Source organism: Myxine glutinosa, chromosome 13 (assembly GCF_964187855.1).
Source record: "Myxine glutinosa chromosome 13, kmMyxGlut1.1, whole genome shotgun sequence".
NCBI lineage: Eukaryota > Metazoa > Chordata > Myxini > Myxiniformes > Myxinidae > Myxine > Myxine glutinosa.
The window spans coordinates 101,893,176-101,915,893 of NC_136273.1; positions in this window are offsets into that span (position 1 = coordinate 101,893,176).

Genomic DNA, 22,718 nt, shown 5'->3' on the forward strand with positions numbered 1-22,718 from the left:
GATATAGTGGTGCAAAGTTTTGCCGTTTTTCCAAGATGGCGGCCGACCACGTGACATATGACATCATCATTAACATAATCTATTCCCCATGGAGAGTTCTTTACAATGAGCCATGTCTCAATTTTTTCTGTTCAGCACTTTTGGAGATATAGTGGTGCAAAGTTTTGCCGTTTTTCCAAGATGGCGGCCGACCACGTGACATATGACGTCATCATTAACATATTTTATTCCACATGGAGAGTTCTTTACAATGAGCCATGTCTCAATTTTTTCTGTTCAGCACTTTTGGAGATATAGTGGCGCAACGTTTTGCCGTTTTTCCAAGATGGCGACCGAACCACGTGACTGATGACGTCATCATTTACATATTTTATTCCCCATGGAGAGTTCTTTACAATGAGCCATGTCTCAATTTTTTCTGTTCAGTACTTTCGGAGATATAGAGGTGCAAAGTTTTTCGGTTTTTCCAAGATGGCGGCCGAACCACGTCACCGATGACGTCATCAATTGGGCACAGTCTATTCCAGGGCAAGACCAATATGTGTGCAAAGTTTGGCGATTCTACGTGCAACGGTGTAGACGCAGTGCTGCAAACAGACAGACAGACAAACAGACAGACAGACAGACAGACAGACAAACAAACGAACAGATCAACATACTTGCCGGAAAATTTTTCCAGCAAGTAACAAACGAACAGATCAACATACTTGCCGGAATCTTTTCCGGCAAGTAACAAACGAACAGATCAACATACTTGCCGGAATCTTTTCCGGCAAGTAACAAACAGACAAACAGACAAACAAATGAAAAATCGGTCAGAGACCGAGGACTTCCCGGAATGTACTTTTTTATCGGCCATTTAGGACAAATATGGCGGCCGAATCACGTGACCGATGACGTCATCATTAACATATTTTATTCCCCATGTAGAGTTCTTTACAATGAGCCATGTCAATTTTTTATATTCAGCACTTTTGGAGATATGGAGGTGCAAAGATTTTCGGTTTTTCCAAGATGGCGGCCGAACCACGTGACCGATGATGTCATCCTTACCATCATTTATTCCCCATGGAGAGTTCTTTACAATGAGCCATGTCTCAATTTTTTCTGTTCAGCACTTTTGGAGATATGGAACTGCGAAGTTTTTCGGTTTTTCCAAGATGGCGACCGAACCACGTGACTGATGACGTCATCATTAACATATTTTATTCCCCATGCAGAGTTCTTTACAATGAGCCATGTCTCAATTTTTTCTATTCAGTACTTTCAGATATGGAGGTGCAAATTTTTCTGTTTTTCCAAGATGGCGGCCGAACCACGTGACTGAATACGTCATCATTTATACATTTTATTCCCCATGGAGAGTTCTTTACAATGAGCCATGTCTCAATTTTTTCTGTTCAGTACTTTCGGAGATAAAGAGCTGCAAAGTTTTTCCAAGATGGCGGCCGAACCATGTGACCGATGACGTCATCATTTGGGCACAGTATATTAGAGGGCAAGACAAATACGTGTGCAAAGTTGGCTATTCTACGTATGGAAAGATTCTACGTATAGAAAGTTTTCCGGTTTTTCCAAGATGGCGGCCGAACCACGTGACCAATGACGTCATCATTAACATATTTTATTCCCCATCGAGAGTTCTTTACAATGAGCCATGTCTCAATTTTTTCTGTTCAGCACTTTTGGAGATATAGTGGTGCAAAGTTTTGCCGTTTTTCCAAGATGGCGGCCGTCCACGTGACATATGACCTCATCATTAACATATTTTATTCCCCATGGAGAGTTCTTTACAATGAGCCATGTCTCAATTTTTTCTGTTCAGCACTTTTGGAGATATAGTGGTGCAAAGTTTTGCCGTTTTTCCAAGATGGCGGCCGACCACGTGACATATGACGTCATCATTAACATATTTTATTCCCCATGGATAGTTCTTTACAATGAGCCATGTCTCAATTTTTTCTGTTCAGCACTTTTGGAGATATAGTGGCGCAATGTTTTGCCGTTTTTCCAAGATGGCGACCGAACCACGTGACCGATGACGTCATCATTAACATATTTTATTCCACATGGAGAGTTCTTGACAATGAGCCATGTCTCAATTTTTTCTGTTCAGCACTTTCGGAGATATAGAGGTGCAAAGTTTTTCGGTTTTTCCAAGATGGCGGCCGAACCACGTCACCGATGACGTCATCAATTGGGCACAGTCTATTCCAGGGCAAGACCAATATGTGTGCAAAGTTTGGCGATTCTACGTGCAATGGTGTAGACGCAGTGCTGCAAACAGACAGACAAACAGACAGACAGACAGACAGATGAAAAATCGGTCAGAGACCGAGGACTTGCCGGAATTTACTTTTTTATCGGCCATTTAGGACAAATATGGCGGCTGAACCACCTGACCGATGACGTCATCATCAACATATTTTATTCCCCACGGAGAGTTCTTTACAATGAGCCATGTCTCAATTTTTTCTGTTCAGCACTTTTGGAGATAGAGGTGCAACGTTTTTCGGATTTTCCAAGATGGCGGCCGAACCACGTGACCGATGACGTCATCATTAACATATTTTATTCCCCATGGAGAGTTCTTTCCAATGAGCCATGTCTCAATTTTTTCTGTTCAGCACCTTCGGAGATATGGAGGTGCAAAGTTTTTCGGATTTTCCAAGATGGCGGCAGAACCACGTGACATATGACGTCATCAGTAACATATTTTATTCCCCATGGAGAGTTCTTTACAATGAGCCATGTCTCAATTTTTTCTATTCAGCACTTTTGGAGATATGGAGGTGCTAAGTTTTTCGGTTTTTCCAAGATGGCGGTCGAACCACGTGACCGATGACGTCATCAACATGTTTTATTCCCGGGTCGAGGCATCGTGCCCGGGCGGAGACAGGCGGGCCGGTGGTCGGAATGTGATGCTCCACTCCGTGACTGACGACAACGGCTGAAAAGGTGGGCCGTGTAAGGGCCGGGAACTTGGTGAGGAGACGGGCGAACTCATCAGAGGTCGAGAGCATGCAAGCAAGCCTCGTCGAGGCGGACCCGCTCAGCGAGCATGGAAGAGAACTGAATGTCTCAGCATTAATGAGCCGCTGATTTTTAACATCCACCAATAGGCCATTGGCGCAGAGGAAATCAGCGCCCAGCAAGGGGGTGGACACCCTCGCCATGACAAATTCCCATGTAAACCGCTGCCCGCCAAAGCATAGTGCCACGGTCCGTTTGCCAAAAGTCTGAATAGCACTGCCGTTGGCAGCTTCCAGGGCGGGGCCATGACTCCCGGCCTCCCGGTCCAATGCCGACGCAGGTAGAACGCTCACCCGGGCCCCTGTATCGCAGAGGAAACGACGTCCGGAGTCGGTGTCCGAAATGAACAACAAACTGCCCGAACGGCCGACGCTCATGGCAGTTAACGAGCGCCGGCCACCCCGTTTCCCGACTCGCTGAAGCTGCATGGTGGCCGGCATGCCTTGGCCTTGGGCCCAAACCTTGCGTGGTAAAAGCACAAGGCTGGGGCCTTCTGCCGCTGGGCTGTAATGGCGGCTGCAACGGTGCCCGCCAGCGGCGTAGGCTCGACGGGGCCGGGGTCCCATGCAGCCGCACTGCATTGCTGTCTGGCGGAGAAAAACTTGTCTGCTTCCCTGGCCAGGGTGCGGAAATCCTTAACAGACAAGTTGGCCAAGGCTGACTGTACCTGTCCTGGCAGCTGCTGCAGGAACAGTTCCTTGAAGAGAAAACATGGTCCGTGGCTGCCCAGGAGAGACAACATGTGGACCATCAGCTCCGACGGCTTGGAGTCGCCCAGCCCGGGTAGAGAAAGGAGCTGGCGGGCGCGCTCAGCCTCAGTGAGCTCAAAGGTTTTGAGTAGCAGCGCCTTTAGCGTCTCGTACTTGCCGCCCTTCGGAGGATCCTGGAGAAGGCTCACCACCCTGGTCGCATTGGAGTCACTGAGCGCAGACACGACATAATAATACTTGGTGTCGTCAGCAGAAATGCTCCGAATGGCGAATTGGGCGTCAGCTTGGGCGAACCAAACGGCAGCCTGTCGTTCCCAAAACTCCGGCAGTTTAATCAAAACTGCGCTTGTGCACAATAATGTGCATCAAGGAAGCAACACGTAGTATATTTAACGTGTTTATTATGATTCAGAGAGGATTCGAACCGCCGATCTACCAGATGCAGAGCGGATGTTCTAACCATTATGCCACAAAGTTTGACACACACACACACACACACACACACACACACACACACACACACACACACACACACACACACACACACACACACACACACACACACACACACACACACACACACACACACACACACACACACACACACACACACACACACACACACACACACACACACACACACACGTGTAAACACGTTTGTGTGAAAGTTTTGCACACACTTGCATGAACACTTGTGTGAAACACAAGACAAGTACATGTATACGCACGCGCACGTCTTGACCCCGTGTTGACCGGCATCCAGTCTATTACACAGGTAGTAACGCTTGCGCACACACATACACACAGAAATATATTGTCTTAAAGAGTGATGTATGGACATTCATTGTCCAACAATGTAAAGACAATGACATAATCGTAAACATGTCTTTAAGACAAAAAAAACAACTCGGAACGCCCGGATACCTGGCGCCCGAGTGGAAATAGGACCATTCGCGAGATCTTCAAGGAGAGTAAGGTAAAAACAGGTGCGGGTGAAGAGGGAACGGGGAAAGAAAAGAAAAAAAGTTGGAAGATCTGCGACTGTTCTCTGATCTGATGGGAAGATCGAAATGGGAAAGCTTTATTAACTAAACGCGGACCTCGACGGAAACACCATTCAGATGCCCCTCCCACCTGCTGTGTTTTCTTTTAAACTTTGCCCGCTGCTGGTCGAGTCACGTGACCACGCAGAAGCTAAATTGGTTGACATGATTTCCCCTGAAACCTGCAACGAGTAATTCTCAAACGATCTCTTGTTATTATCTTCCAGGAATTTCAAAAATAACATTTACCTGAGGGAGAGGCCGAGCTGAGTGAGCATTCAGCGCGTCATCCGCAGGAGCTTCGAGTAGTGACCGCGACCAAAAGGGGACTCCTTGTGTTTTAATGAAGTAAAGTCATCCTGTGTGGTTTTAATAATGTTTTATTTACGGAAATATTCACATTTGCTCTTTGAGGAAGTTGCACTTTAACCCCTGAGGATTTGTTTTCCACTTCCGCCTTTTTGTGTTGCCGAGCAACGGTGTTCTCGCCTGAGGGAAATCGTATGAAGGAGTGATGTGAGAAGGAATGAGGGAGAGGAGCGAATGGGGAATGAATGTGGGCAGAGGCGGTGCGTTCCATTAGCAAGCAGCTTGCTATCGGTGATAAGTGGTGCCGAGCACTCCGTTCCGTTTCGTTGGAGTGCTTGATTGAGCGGAAAGGCACAAAACAGATGGCGCAAACTGGCAAATCTGAGTTTGTTACTTGTCTTGCCGGAAAAGATTCCGGCAAGTATGTTGATCGGTTGGTTTGTCTGTTGTCTGCGCGCAACACTACGTCTACACCGTTGCACGTAGAATCGCCAAACTTTACACACATATTTGTTGTCTTGCCCTGGAATAGACTCTACCCAATTTTTAACTCTCAGCCCAAGGCCTCCATTATGACGTCATAATTTGATAATTACAAAACTTCATCCAATCAAGATGCAATTTCTTGAGCGCCATGTCGGCAGAAACTGGTGTAAAAAAAAAAAGAATGATGACGTCATCGGTCATGTGGTTCGGCCGCCATCTTGGAAAAACCGAAAAATTTTGCACCTCTATATCGCCGAAAGTGCTGAATAGAAAAAATTGGGACATGGCTCATTGTAAAGAACTCTCCATGAGGAATAAAATATGTTATGATGATGTCATAGGTGCCTCCATTATGACGTCATAATTTGACAAATACAAAACTTCATCCGATCAAGATGAAATTTCTTGAGCATCATCAAGGAATAAATTAGTTCAGAAAACAAATAATAATGACGTCATCGGTCACGTGGTTCAGCCACCATATTTGTCGAAAATGGCCGATAAAAAAGTACATTCCGGCAAGTCCTCGGTCTCTGACCGATTTTTCATCTGTTTGTCTGTCTGTCTGTTTGTCTGTTTGCAGCACTACGTCTACACCGTTGCACGTAGAATCACCAAACTTTGCACACGTATTTGTCTTGCCCTCTAATATACTGTGCCCAAATGATGACGTCATCGGTCACGTGGTTCGGCCGCCATCTTGGAAAAACCGAAAAATTTTGCACCTCGATATCTCAAAGTGCTGAACAGAAAAAATTGAGACATGGCTCATTGTAAAGAACTCTCCATGGGGAATAAAATATGTTAATGATGACGTCATCGGACACGTGGTTCGGCCGCCATCTTGGAAAAACCGAAAAATTTTGCACCTCCATATCTCCGAAAGTCCTGAACAGAAAAAAATTGAGACATGGCTCATTGTAAAGAACTCTCCATGGGGAATAAAATATGTAAATGATGACGTCATCAGTCACGTGGTTCGGTCGCCATCTTGGAAAAACGGCAAAACGTTGCGCCACTATATCTCCAAAAGTGCTGAACAGAAAAAATTGAGACATGGCTCATTGTAAAGAACTCTCCATGGGGAATAAAACATGTTGATGACGTCATCTGTCACGTGGTTCGGCCGCCATCTTGGAAAAACCGAATGAAAAATCGGTCAGAGACCGAGGACTTGCCGGAATGTACTTTTTTATCGGCCATTTAGGACAAATATGGCGGCCGAACCAGGTGACCGATGACGTCATCATTAACATATTTTATTCCCCATGGAGAGTTCTTTCCAATGAGCCATACCTCAATTTTTTCTATACAGGACTTTTGGAATTGTGGAGGTGCAGAGTTTTTCGGTTTTTCCAAGATGGCGGCTGAACCACGTGACCGATGACATCATCATTAACATATTTTATTCCCCATGGAGAGTTCTTTACAATGAGCCATGTCTCAATTTTTTCTGTTCAGCACTTTTGGAGATATAGTGGTGCAAATTTTTGCCGTTTTTCCAAGATGGCGGCCGACCACGTGACATATGACGTCATCATTAACATATTTTATTCCCCATGGAGAGTTCTTTACAATGAGCCATGTCTCAATTTTTTCTGTACAGCATTTTCGGAGATATAGAGGTGCAAAGTTTTTCGGTTTTTCCAAGATGGCGGCCGAACCACGTCACCGATGACGTCATCAATTGGGCACAGTCTATTCCAGGGCAAGACCAATATGTGTGCAAAGTTTGGCGATTCTCCGTGCAACGGTGTAGACACAGTGCTGCAAACAGACAAACAGACAAACAGACAAACAGACAGATGAAAAATCGGTCAGAGACCGAGGACTTGCCGGAATGTACTTTTTTATCCGCCATTTAGGACAAATATGGCGGCCGAACCACGTGACCGATGACGTCATCATTAACATATTTTATTCCCAATGGAGAGTTCTTTACAATGAGCCATGTCTCAATTTTTTCTGTTCAGCACTTTTGGAGATATAGTGGTGCAAAGTTTTGCCGTTTTTCCAAGATGGCGGCCGACCACGTGACATATGACGTCATCATTAACATATTTTATTCCCCATGGAGAGTTCTTTACAATGAGCCATGTCTCAATTTTTTCTGTTCAGCACTTTTGGAGATATAGTGGTGCAACGTTTTGCCGTTTTTCCAAGATGGCGACCGAACCACGTGACTGATGACGTCATCATTTACATATTTTATTCCCCATGGAGAGTTCTTTACAATGAGCCATGTCTCAATTTTTTCTGTTCAGCACTTTTGGAGATTTCGTGGTGCAAAGTTTTGCCGTTTTTCCAAGATGGCGGCCGACCACGTGACTGATGACGTCATCATTAACATATCTTATTCCCAATGGAGAGTTCTTTACAATGAGCCATGTCTCAATTTTTTCTGTTCAGCACTTTTGGAGATATAGTGGTGCAAAGTTTTGCCATTTTCCAAGATGGCGGCCGAACCACGTGACTGATGACGTCATCATTAACATATTTTATTCCCCATGGAGAGTTCTTTACAATGAGCCATGTCTCAATTTTTTCTGTTCAGCACTTTTGGAGATATAGTGGAGCAAAGTTTTGCCGTTTTTCCAAGATGGCGGCCGACCACGTGACATATGACGTCATCATTAACATATTTTATTCCCCATGGAGAGTTCTTTACAATGAGCCATGTCTCAATTTTTTCTGTTCAGCACTTTTGGAGATATAGTGGTGCAAATCTTTGCCGTTTTTCCAAGATGGCGGCCGACCACGTGACATATGACGTCATCATTAACATATTTTATTCCCCATGGAGAGTTCTTTACAATGAGCCATGTCTCAATTTTTTCTGTTCAGCACTTTTGGAGATTTCGTGGTGCAAAGTTTTGCCGTTTTTCCAAGATGGCGGCCGACCACGTGACTGATGATGTCATCATTAACATATTTTATTCCCCATGGAGAGTTCTTTACAATGAGCCATGTCTCAATTTTTTCTGTTCAGTACTTTCGGAGATATAGAAGTGCAAAGTTTTTCGGTTTTTCCAAGATGGCGGCCGAACCACGTCACCGATGACGTCATCAATTGGGCACAGTCTATTCCAGGGCAAGACCAATATGTGTGCAAAGTTTGGCGATTCTCCGTGCAACGGTGTAGACGCAGTGCTGCAAACAGACAGACAGACAGACAGACAGACAGACAGACAAACAGACAGACAAACGAACAGATCAACATACTTGCCGGAAAATTTTTTCCGGCAAGTAACAAACAGATGAAAAATCGGTCAGAGACCGAGGACTTGCCGGAATGTACTTTTTTATCGGCCATTTAGGACAAATATGGCGGCCGAACCACGTGACCGATGACGTCATCATTAACATATTTTATTCCCCATGGAGAGTTCTTTACAATGAGCCATGTCTCAATTTTTTCTATTCAGCACTTTTGGAGATATGAGGTGCAAAGTTTTTCGGTTTTTCCAACATGGCGGCCGAACCACGTGACTGATGACATCATCATTAATATGTTTTAATTCCGCATGGAGAGTTCTTTACAATGAGCCATGTCTCAATTTTTTCTGTTCAGCACTTTTGGAGATATAGTGGTGCAAAGTTTTGCCGTTTTTCCAAGATGGCGGCCGACCACGTGACATATGACATCATCATTAACATATTTTATTCCCCATGTGGAGTTCTTTACAATGAGCCATGTCTCAATTTTTTCTATTCAGCACTTTTGGAGATATGAGGTGCAAAGTTTTTCGGTTTTTCCAACATGGCGGCCGAACCACGTGACTGATGACATCATCATTAATATGTTTTAATTCCGCATGGAGAGTTCTTTACAATGAGCCATGTCTCAATTTTTTCTGTTCAGCACTTTTGGAGATATAGTGGTGCAAAGTTTTGCCGTTTTTCCAAGATGGCGGCCGACCACGTGACATATGACATCATCATTAACATATTTTATTCCCCATGGAGAGTTCTTTACAATGAGCCATGTCTCAATTTTTTCTGTTCAGCACTTTTGGAGATTTTGTGGTGCAAAGTTTTGCCGTTTTTCCAAGATGGCGGCCGACCACGTGACTGATGACGTCATCATTAACATATTTTATTCCCCATGGAGAGTTCTTTACAATGAGCCATGTCTCAATTTTTTCTGTTCAGCACTTTTGGAGATAGTGGTGCAAAGTTTTGCCGTTTTTCCAAGATGGCGGCCGACCACGTGACATATGACGTCATCATTAACATATTTTATTCCCCATGGAGAGTTCTTTACAATGAGCCATGTCTCAATTTTTTCTGTTCAGCACTTTTGGAGATATAGTGGCGCAACGTTTTGCCGTTTTTCCAAGATGTCGGCCGAGCCACGTGACTGATGACGTCATCATTTACATATTTTATTCCCCATGGAGAGTTCTTTACAATGAGCCATGTCTCAATTTTTTCTGTTCAGTACTTTCGGAGATATAGAGGTGCAAAGTTTTTCGGTTTTTCCAAGATGGCGGCCGAACCACGTCACCGATGACGTCATCATTTGGGCACAGTCTATTCCAGGGCAAGACCAATATGTGTGCAAAGTTTGGCGATTCTACGTGCAACGGTGTAGACGCAGTGCTGCAAACAGACAGACAGACAGACAGACAAACAGACAGACAAACAAATGAAAAATCGGTCAGAGACCGAGGACTTGCCGGAATGTACTTTTTTATTGGCCATTTAGGACAAATATGGCGGCCGAACCACGTGACTGATGACGTCATCATTAACATATTTTATTCCCCATGGAGAGTTCTTTACATTGAGCCACGTCCCAAGTTTTTCTATTCAGGATTTTCGGAGATATGGAGGTGTAACGTTTTCCGGTTTTTCCAAGATGGCGGCCGAACCACGTGACATATGACCTCATCATTAACATATTTTATTCCCCATGGAGAGTTCTTTACAATGAGCCATGTCTCAATTTTTTCTGTTCAGCACTTTTGGAGATATAGTGGTGCAAAGTTTTGCTGTTTTTCCAAGATGGTGGCCGACCACGTGACTGATGACGTCATCATTAACATATTTTATTCCCCATGGAGAGTTCTTTACAATGAGCCATGTCTCAATTTTTTCTGTTCAGTACTTTCGGAGATATAGAGGTGCGAAGTTTTTAGGTTTTTCCAAGATGGCGGCCGAACCACGTCACCGATGACGTCATCAATTGGGCACAGTCTATTCCAGGGCAAGACCAATATGTGTGCAAAGTTTGGCGATTCTACGTGCAACGGTGTAGACGCAGTGCTGCAAACAGACAAACAGACAAACAGACAAACAGACAAACAGATGAAAAATCGGTCAGAGACCGAGGACTTGCCGGAATTTACTTTTTTATCGGCCATTTAGGACAAATATGGCGGCCGAACCACGTGACCGATGATGTCATCATTAACATATTTTATTCCCCGTGGAGAGTTGTTTACAATGAGCCATGTCTCAATTTTTTCTGTTAAGCACTTTTGGAGATATAGTGGTGCAAAGTTTTGCCGTTTTTCCAAGATGGCGGCCGACCACGTGACTGATGACGTCAACATTAAGATATTTTATTCCCCATGGAGAGTTCTTTACAATGAGCCATGTCTCAATTTTTTCTGTTCAGTACTTTTGGAGATATAGCGGTGCAATTTTTTTGCCGTTTTTCCAAGATGGCGGCCGAATCACGTGACCTATGACGTCATCATTAACATATTTCATTCTCCATGGAGTGTTCTTTACAATGAGCCATGTCTCAATTTTTTCTGTTCAGCACTTTTGGAGATATAGTGGTGCAAAGTTTTGCCATTTTTCCAAGATGGCGGCCGACCACGTGACTGATGACGTCATCATTAAGATATTTTATTCCCCATGGAGAGTTCTTTACAATGAGCCATGTCTCAATTTTTTCTGTTCAGTACTTTTGGAGATATAGCGGTGCAATTTTTTTGCCGTTTTTCCAAGATGGCGGCCGAATCACGTGACCTATGACGTCATCATTAACATATTTCATTCCCCATGGAGAGTTCTTTACAATGAGCCATGTCTCAATTTTTTCTGTTCAGTACTTTTGGAGATATGGAGGTGCAAATTTTTTCGGTTTTTCCAAGATGGCGGCCGAACCACGTGACTGATGACGTCATCATTAACATGTTTTATTCCCCATGGAGAGTTCTTCACAATGAGCCATGTCTCAATTTTTTCTGTTCAGCACTTTGAGATATCGAGGTGCAAATTTTTTCGGTTTTTCCAAGATGGCGGCCGAACCACGTGACCGATGACGTCATCATTTGGGCACAGTATATTAGAGGGCAAGACCAATATGTGTGCCAAGTTTGGCGATTCTACGTGCAACGGTGTAGACGCAGTGCTGCAAACAGACAAACAGACAAACAGATGAAAAATCGGTCAGAGACCGAGGACTTGCCGGAATGTACTCTTTTATCGGCCATTTAAGACAAATATGGCGTCCGAACCACGTGATAGATGACGTCATCATTAACATATATTATTCCCCATGGAGAGTTCTTTACAAAGAGCCATGTCTCAACTTTTTCTATTCAGCACTTTTGGAGATATGGAGGTGCTACGTTTTTCGGTTTTTCCAAGATGGCAGCCGAACCACGTGACCTATGATGTCATCATTAACATATTTTATTCCCCATGGAGAGTTCTTTACAATGAGCCATGTCTCAATTTTTTCTATTCAGCACTTTCAGAGATATGGAGGTGCACAATTTTTCGGTTTTTCCAAGATGGCGGCCGAACCACGTGACATATGACGTCATCATTAACATATTTTATTCCCCATTGAGAGTTCTTTACAATGAGCCATGTCGCAATTTTTTCCATTCTGCACTTTTGGAGATATAGTGGTGCAAAGTTTTCCCATTTTTCCAAGATGGCGGCCGAACCACGTGACCGATGGCGTCATCATTAACATATTTTATTCCCCATGGAGAGTTCTTTACAATGAGCCATGTCTCAATTTTTTCTGTTCAGCACTTTTGGAGATTTTGTGGTGCAAAGTTTTGCCGTTTTTCCAAGATGGCGGCCGACCACGTGACTGATGACGTCATCATTAACATATTTTATTCCCCATGGAGAGTTCTTTACAATGAGCCATGTCTCAATTATTTCTGTTCAGCACTTTTGGAGATATAGTGGTGCAAAGTTTTGCCGTTTTTCCAAGATGGCGGCCGACCACGTGACATATGATGGCATCATTAACATATTTTATTCCCCATGGAGAGTTCTTTCCAATGAGCCATGTCTCAATTTTTTCTGTTCAGCACTTTTGGAGATATAGTGGCGCAACGTTTTGCCGTTTTTCCAAGATGGCGACCGAACCACGTGACTGATGACGTCATCATTTACATATTTTATTCCCCATGGAGAGTTCTTTCCAATGAGCCATGTCTCAATTTTTTCTATTCAGCACTTTCAGAGATATGGAGGTGCACAATTTTTCGGTTTTTCCAAGATGGCGGCCGAACCACGTGACATATGACGTCATCATTAACATATTTTATTCCCCATTGAGAGTTCTTTACAATGAGCCATGTCTCAATTTTTTCCATTCTGCACTTTTGGAGATATAGTGGTGCAAAGTTTTCCCATTTTTCCAAGATGGCGGCCGAACCACGTGACCGATGGCGTCATCATTAACATATTTTATTCCCCATGGAGAGTTCTTTACAATGAGCCATGTCTCAATTTTTTCTGTTCAGCACTTTTGGAGATTTTGTGGTGCAAAGTTTTGCCGTTTTTCCAAGATGGCGGCCGACCACGTGACTGATGACGTCATCATTAACATATTTTATTCCCCATGGAGAGTTCTTTACAATGAGCCATGTCTCAATTATTCTGTTCAGCACTTTTGGAGATATAGTGGTGCAAAGTTTTGCCGTTTTTCCAAGATGGCGGCCGACCACGTGACATATGACGTCATCATTAACATATTTTATTCCCCATGGAGAGTTCTTTCCAATGAGCCATGTCTCAATTTTTTCTGTTCAGCACTTTTGGAGATATAGTGGCGCAACGATTTGCCGTTTTTCCAAGATGGCGACCGAACCACGTGACTGATGACGTCATCATTTACATATTTTATTCCCCATGGAGAGTTCTTTACAATGAGCCATGTCTCAATTTTTTCTGTTCAGCACTTTTGGAGATATAGTGGTGCAAATTTTTGCCGTTTTTCCAAGATGGCGGCCGACCACGTGACATATGACGTCATCATTAACATATTTTATTCCCCATGGAGAGTTCTTTACAATGAGCCATGTCTCAATTTTTTCTGTTCAGTACTTTCGGAGATATAGAGGTGCAAATTTATTCGGTTTTTCCAAGATGGCGGCCGAACCACGTCACTGATGACGTCATCATTGAGGCACAGTATATTAGAGGGCAAGACCATTATGTGTGCAAAGTTTGGCGATTCTCCGTGCAACGGTGTAGACGCAGTGCTGCAAACAGACAAACAGACAGACAAACAGACAGACAAACAGACAGACAGACAAACAAACGAACAGATCAACATACTTGCCGGAAAATTTTTCCGGCAAGTAACAAACAGACAAACAGACAAATGAAAAATCGGTCAGAGACCGAGGACTTGCCGGAATGTACTCTTTTATCGGCCATTTAAGACAAATATGGCGTCCGAACCACGTGATAGATGACGTCATCATTAACATATATTATTCCCCATGGAGAGTTCTTCACAAAGAGCCATGTCTCAACTTTTTCTATTCAGCACTTTTGGAGATATGGAGGTGCTACGTTTTTCGGTTTTTCCAAGATGGCAGCCGAACCACGTGACCTATGATGTCATCATTAACATATTTTATTCCCCATGGAGAGTTCTTTACAATGAGCCATGTCTCAATTTTTTCTATTCAGCACTTTCAGAGATATGGAGGTGCACAATTTTTCGGTTTTTCCAAGATGGCGGCCGAACCACGTGACATATGACGTCATCATTAACATATTTTATTCCCCATTGAGAGTTCTTTACAATGAGCCATGTCTCAATTTTTTCCATTCTGCACTTTTGGAGATATAGTGGTGCAAAGTTTTCCCATTTTTCCAAGATGGCGGCCGAACCACGTGACCGATGGCGTCATCATTAACATATTTTATTCCCCATGGAGAGTTCTTTACAATGAGCCATGTCTCAATTTTTTCTGTTCAGCACTTTTGGAGATTTTGTGGTGCAAAGTTTTGCCGTTTTTCCAAGATGGCGGCCGACCACGTGACTGATGACGTCATCATTAACATATTTTATTCCCCATGGAGAGTTCTTTACAATGAGCCATGTCTCAATTATTCTGTTCAGCACTTTTGGAGATATAGTGGTGCAAAGTTTTGCCGTTTTTCCAAGATGGCGGCCGACCACGTGACATATGACGTCATCATTAACATATTTTATTCCCCATGGAGAGTTCTTTCCAATGAGCCATGTCTCAATTTTTTCTGTTCAGCACTTTTGGAGATATAGTGGCGCAACGATTTGCCGTTTTTCCAAGATGGCGACCGAACCACGTGACTGATGACGTCATCATTTACATATTTTATTCCCCATGGAGAGTTCTTTACAATGAGCCATGTCTCAATTTTTTCTGTTCAGCACTTTTGGAGATATAGTGGTGCAAATTTTTGCCGTTTTTCCAAGATGGCGGCCGACCACGTGACATATGACGTCATCATTAACATATTTTATTCCCCATGGAGAGTTCTTTACAATGAGCCATGTCTCAATTTTTTCTGTTCAGTACTTTCGGAGATATAGAGGTGCAAATTTATTCGGTTTTTCCAAGATGGCGGCCGAACCACGTCACTGATGACGTCATCATTGAGGCACAGTATATTAGAGGGCAAGACCATTATGTGTGCAAAGTTTGGCGATTCTCCGTGCAACGGTGTAGACGCAGTGCTGCAAACAGACAAACAGACAGACAAACAGACAGACAAACAGACAGACAGACAAACAAACGAACAGATCAACATACTTGCCGGAAAATTTTTCCGGCAAGTAACAAACGAACAGATCAACATACTTGCCGGAATCTTTTCCGGCAAGTAACAAACAAACGAACAGATCAACATACTTGCCGGAAAATTTTTCCGGCAAGTAATGAAAAATCGGTCAGAGACCGAGGACTTGCCGGAATGTACTTTTTTATTGGCCATTTAGGACAAATATGGCGGCCGAACCACGTGACTGATGACGTCATCATTAACATATTTTATTCCCCATGGAGAGTTCTTTACATTGAGCCATGTCTCAATTTTTTCTATTCAGGACTTTTGGAGATGTGGAGGTGCAGAGTTTTTCGGTTTTTCCAAGATGGCGGCCGAACCACGTGACCGATGACATCATCATTAACATATTTTATTCCCCATGGAGAGTTCTTTACAATGAGCCATGTCACAATTTTTTCTATTCAGCACTTTCGGAGATATGGAGGTGCTAGGTTTTTCGGTTTTTCCAAGATGGCGGCCGACCACGTGACTGATGACGTCATCATTAACATATTTTATTCCCCATGGAGAGTTCTTTACAATGAGCCATGTCTCAATTTTTTCTGTTCAGCACTTTTGGAAATATAGTGGTGCAAAGTTTTGCCGTTTTTCCAAGATGGCGGCCGACCACGTGACATATGACATCATCATTAACATATTTTATTCCCCATGGAGAGTTCTTTACAATGAGCCATGTCTCAATTTTTTCTCTACAGTACTTTCGGAGATATAGAGGTGCAAAGTTTTTCGGTTTTTCCAAGATGGCGGCCGAACCACGTCACCGATGACGTCATCAATTGGGCACAGTCTATTCCAGGGCAAGACCAATATGTGTGCAAAGTTTGGCGATTCTACGTGCAACGGTGTAGACGCAGTGCTGCAAACAGACAGACAGACAGACAAACAGACAAACAGACAAATGAACAGATCAACATACTTGCCGGAAAATTTTTCCGGCAAGTAAAAATCGGTCAGAGACCGAGGACTTGCCGGAATGTACTTTTTTATCGGCCATTTAGGACAAATATGGCGGCCGAACCACGTGACCGATGACGTCATCATTAACATATTTTATTCCCCATGGAGAGTTCTTTACAATGAGCCATACCTCAATTTTTTCTATTCAGGACTTTTGGAGATGTGGAGGTGCAGAGTTTTTCGGTTTTTCCAAGATGGCGGCCGAACCACGTGACCGATGACATCATCATTAACATATTTTATTCCCCATGGAGAGTTCTTTACAATGAGCCATGTCTCAATTTTTTCTATTCAGCACTTTCGGAGATATGGAGGTGCTAAGTTTTTCGGTTTTTCCAAGATGGTGGCCGACCACATGACTGATGACGTCATCATTAACATATTTTATTCCCCATGGAGAGTTCTTTACAATGAGCCATGTCTCAATTTTTTCTGTTCAGCACTTTTGGAGATATAGTGGTGCAAATTTTTGCCGTTTTTCCAAGATGGCGGCCGACCACGTGACATATGACGTCATCATTAACATATTTTATTCCCCATGGAGAGTTCTTTACAATGAGCCATGTCTCAATTTTTTCTGTACAGTACTTTCGGAGATATAGAGGTGCAAACTTTTTCGGTTTTTCCAAGATGGCGGCCGAACCACGTCACCGATGACGTCATCAATTGGGCACAGTCTATTCCAGGGCAAGACCAATATGTGTGCAAAGTTTAGCGATTCTCCGTGCAACGGTGTAGACGCAGTGCTGCAAACAGACAGACAAACAGACAAACAGACAGACAGACAAACAGACAAACAAACGAACAGATCAACATACTTGCCGGAAAAAAATTTCCGGCAAGTAATGAAAAATCGGTCAGAGACCGAGGACTTGCCGGAATGTACTTTTTATTGGCCATTTAGAACAAATATGGCGGCCGAACTACGTGATAGATGACGTCATCATTAACATATTTTATTCCCCATAGAGAGTTCTTTACAATGAGCCATCTCTCAATTTTTTCCATTCTGCACTTTTGGAGATATAGTGGTGCAAAGTTTTCCCGTTTTTCCAAGATGGCTGCCAAACCACGTGACCAATGGCATCATCATTAACATATTTTATTCCCCATGGAGAGTTCTTTACAATGAACCATGTCTCAATTTTTTCTGTTCAGCACGTTTGGAGATATAGTGGTGCAACATTTTTCGGTTTTTCCAAGATGGCGGTCGACCACGTGACATATGACGTCATCATTAACATATTTTATTGCCCATGGAGAGTTCTTTACAATGAGCCATGTCTGAATTTTTTCTGTTCAGCACTTTTGGAGATATTGTGGTGCAAAATTTTGCAGTTTTTCCAAGATGGCGGCCGACCACGTGACATATGACATCATCATTAACATATTTTATTCCCCATGGAGAGTTCTTTACAATGAGCCATGTCTCAATTTTTTCTGTTCAGCACTTTTGGAGATTTCGTGGTGCAAAGTTTTGCCGTTTTTCCAAGATGGCGGCCGACCACGTGACTGATGACGTCATCATTAACATATTTTATTCCCCATGGAGAGTTCTTTACAATGAGCCATGTCTCAATTTTTTCTGTTCAGCACTTTTGGAGATATAGTGGTGCAAAGTTTTGCCGTTTTTCCAAGATGGCGGCCGACCACGTGACATATGACGTCATCATTAACATATTTTATACCCCATGGAGAGTTCTTTCCAATGAGCCATGTCTCAATTTTTTCTGTTCAGCACTTTTGGAGATATAGTGGCGCAACGTTTTGCCGTTTTTCCAAGATGGCGACCGAACCACGTGACTGATGACGTCATCATTTCCATATTTTATTCCCCATGGAGAGTTCTTTACAATGAGCCATGTCTCAATTTTTTCTGTTCAGTACTTTCGGAGATATAGAGGTGCAAAGATTTTCGGTTTTTCCAAGATGGCGGCCGAACCACGTCACCGATGACGTCATCAATTGGGCACAGTCTATTCCAGGGCAAGACCAATATGTGTGCAAAGTTTGGCGATTCTACGTGCAACGGTGTAGACGCAGTGCTGCAAACAGACAAACAGACAAACAGACAGACAAACAGATGAAAAATCGGTCAGAGACCGAGGACTTGCCGGAATTTACTTTTTTATCGGCCATTTAGGACAAATATGGCGGCTGAACCACCTGACCGATGACATCATCATTAACATATTTTATTCCCCCTGGAGAGTTCTTTCCAATGAGCCATGTCTCAATTTTTTCTGTTCAGCACTTTTGGAGATAGAGGTGCAACGTTTTTCGGATTTTCCAAGATGGCGGCCGAACCACGTGACCGATGACGTCATCATTAACATATTTTATTCCCCCTGGAGAGTTCTTTCCAATGAGCCATGTCTCAATTTTTTCTATTCAGCACTTTCAGAGATATGGAGGTGATTTTTTTTCCCGTTTTTCCAAGATGGCGGCCGCACCACGTGACCGATGACGTCATCATTAACATATTTTATTCCACATGGAGAGTTCTTGACAATGAGCCATGTCTCAATTTTTTCTATTCAGCACTTTCGGAGATATGGAGGTGCTAGGTTTTTCGGTTTTTCCAAGATGGCGGCCGACCACGCGACTGATGACGTCATCATTAACATATTTTATTCCACATGGAGAGTTCTTGACAATGAGCCATGTCTCAATTTTTTCTATTCAGCACTTTCGGAGATATGGAGGTGCTAGGTTTTTCGGTTTTTCCAAGATGGCGGCCGAACCACGTCACCGATGACGTCATCAATTGGGCACAGTCTATTCCAGGGCAAGACGAATATGTGTGCAAAGTTTGGCGATTCTCCGTGCAACGGTGTAGACGCAGTGCTGCAAACAGACAGACAGACAGACAAACAGACAAACAGACAGACAAACAGACAAACGAACAGCTCAACATACTTGCCGAAAAATTTTTTCCAGCAAGTAATGAAAAATCGGTCAGAGACCGAGGACTTGCCGGAATGTACTTTTTTATTGGCCATTTAGGACAAATATGGCGGCCGAACCACGTGACCGATGACGTCATCATTAACATATTTTATTCCCCATGGAGAGTTTTTTTACAATGAGCCATGTCTCAATTTTTTCTGTTCAGCACTTTTGGAGATTTCGTAGTGCAAAGTTTTGCCGTTTTTCAAAGATGGCGGCCGACCACGTGACTGATGACGTCATCATTAACATATTTTATTCCGCATGTGGAGTTCTTCACAATGAGCCATGTCTCAATTTTTTCTGTTCAGCACTTTTGGCGATATAGTGGTGCAAAGTTTTGCCGTTTTTCCAAGATGGCGGACGACCACGTGACATATGACGTCATCATTAACATATTTCATTCCCCATGGAGAGTTCTTTACAATGAGCCATGTCTCAATTTTTTCTGTTCAGCACTTTTGGAGATATCGTGGCGCAACGTTTTGCCGTTTTTCCAAGATGGCGACCGAACCACGTGACTGATGACGTCATCATTTACATATTTTATTCCGCAAGGAGAGTTCTTTACAATGAGCCATGTCTCAATTTTTTCTGTGCAGTACTTTCGGAGATATAGAGGTGCAACGTTTTTCGGTTTTTCCAAGATGGCGGCCGAACCACGTCACTGATGACGTCATCAATTGGGCACAGTCTATTCCAGGGCAAGACCAATATGTGTGCAAAGTTTGGCGATTCTACGTGCAACGGTGTAGACGCAGTGCTGCAAACAGACAGACAAACAGACAGACAGACAGACAGACAGACAAATGAAAAATCGGTCAGAGACCGAGGACTTGCCGGAATTTACTTTTTTGTCGGCCATTTAGGACAAATATGGCGGCCGAACCATGTGACCGATGACATCATCATTAACATATTTTATTCCCCATGGAGAGTTCTTTACAATGAGCCACGTCTCAATTTTTTCTATTCAGCACTTCCGGAGATATATCGAGGTGCTAAGTTTTTTGGTTTTTCCAAGATGGCGGCCGAACCACGTGACCGATGACGTCATCATTAACATGTTTTATTCCCCATGGAGAGTTCTTTCCAATGAGCCATGTCTCATTTTTTCTATTCAGCACTGGAGGTGCAAAGTTTTTCGGTTTTTCCAAGATGGCGGCCGGACCACATGACCGATGACGTCATCATTAACATGTTTTATTCCGCATGGAGAGTTCTTTACAATGAGCCATGTCTCAATTTTTTCTATTCAGAGATATGGAGGTGCAAAATTTTTCGGTTTTTCCAAGATGGCGGCCGAACCACGTGACATATGATGTCATCATTAACAAATTTTATTCCCCATGGAGAGTTCTTTACAATGAGCCATGTCTCAATTTTTTCTGTTCAGCACTTTTGGAGATATAGTGGTGCAAAGTTTTGCCGTTTTTCCAAGATGGCGGCCGACCACGTGACATATGACATCATCATTAACATATTTTATTCCCCATGGAGAGTTCTTTACAATGAGCCATGTCTCAATTTTTTCTGTTCAGCACTTTTGGAGATTTCGTGGTGCAAAGTTTTGCCGTTTTTCCAAGATGGCGGCCGACCACGTGACTGCTGACGTCATCATTAACATATTTTATTCCCCATGGAGAGTTCTTTACAATGAGCCATGTCTCAATTTTTTCTGTTCAGCACTTTTGGAGATATAGTGGTGCAAAAGTTTTCGGTTTTTCCAAGATGGCGGCCGACCACGTGACATATGACGTCATCATTAACATATTTTATTGCCCATGGAGAGTTCTTTACAATGAGCCATGTCTGATTTTTTTCTGTTCAGCACTTTTGGAGATATAGTGGTGCAAAGTTTTGCAGTTTTTCCAAGATGGCGGCCGACCACGTGACATATGACATCATCATTAACATATTTTATTCCCCATGCAGAGTTCTTTACAATGAGCCATGTCTCAATTTTTTATGTTCAGCACTTTTGGAGATATAGTGGTGCAAAGTTTTGCCGTTTTTCCAAGATGGCGGCCGACCACGTGACTGATGACGTCATCATTAACATATTTTATTTCCCATGGAGAGTTCTTTACAATGAGCCATGTCTCAATTTTTTCTGTTCAGCACTTTTGGAGAAAAAGTGGTGCAAAGTTTTGCCGTTTTTCCAAGATGGCGGCCGACCACGTGACATATGACGTCATCATTAACATATTTTATTCCCCATGGAGAGTTCTTTACAATGAGCCATGTCTCAATTTTTTCTGTTCAGCACTTTTGGAGATATAGTGGTGCAAAGTTTTGCCGTTTTTCCAAGATGGCGGCCGACCACGTGACATATGACGTCATCATTAACATATTTTATTCCCCATGGAGAGTTCTTTACAATGAGCCATGTCTCAATTTTTTCTGTTCAGCACTTTTGGAGATATAGTGGTGCAAATTTTTGCCGTTTTTCCAAGATGGCGGCCGACCACGTGACATATGACGTCATCATTAACATATTTTATTCCCCATGGAGAGTTCTTTACAATGAGCCATGTCTCAATTTTTTCTGTTCAGCACTTTTGGAGATATAGTGGCGCAACGTTTTGCCGTTTTTCCAAGATGGCGCCCGAACCACGTGACTGATGACGTCATCATTTACATATTTTATTCCCCATGGAGTGTTCTTTACAATGAGCCATGTCTCAATTTTTTCTGTACAGTACTTTCGGAGATATAGAGGTGCAAAGTTTTTCGGTTTTTCCAAGATGGCGGCCGAACCACGTCACCGATGACGTCATCAATTGGGCACAGTCTATTCCAGGGCAAGACCAATATGTGTGCAAAGTTTGGCGATTCTCCGTGCAACGGTGTAGACGCAGTGCTGCAAACAGACAGACAGACAAACAGACAGACAAACAGACAAACGAACAGATCAACATACTTGCCGGAAAAATTTTTCCGGCAAGTAACAAACAGACAGATGAAAAATCGGTCAGAGACCGAGGACTTGCCGGAATGTACTTTTTTATTGGCCATTTAGGACAAATATGGCGGCCGAACCACGTGACTGATGACGTCATCATTAACATATTTTATTCCCCATGGAGAGTTCTTTACATTGAGCCACGTCCCAAGTTTTTCTATTCAGGACTTTCGGAGATATGGAGGTGTAACGTTTTCCGGTTTTTCCAAGATGGCGGCC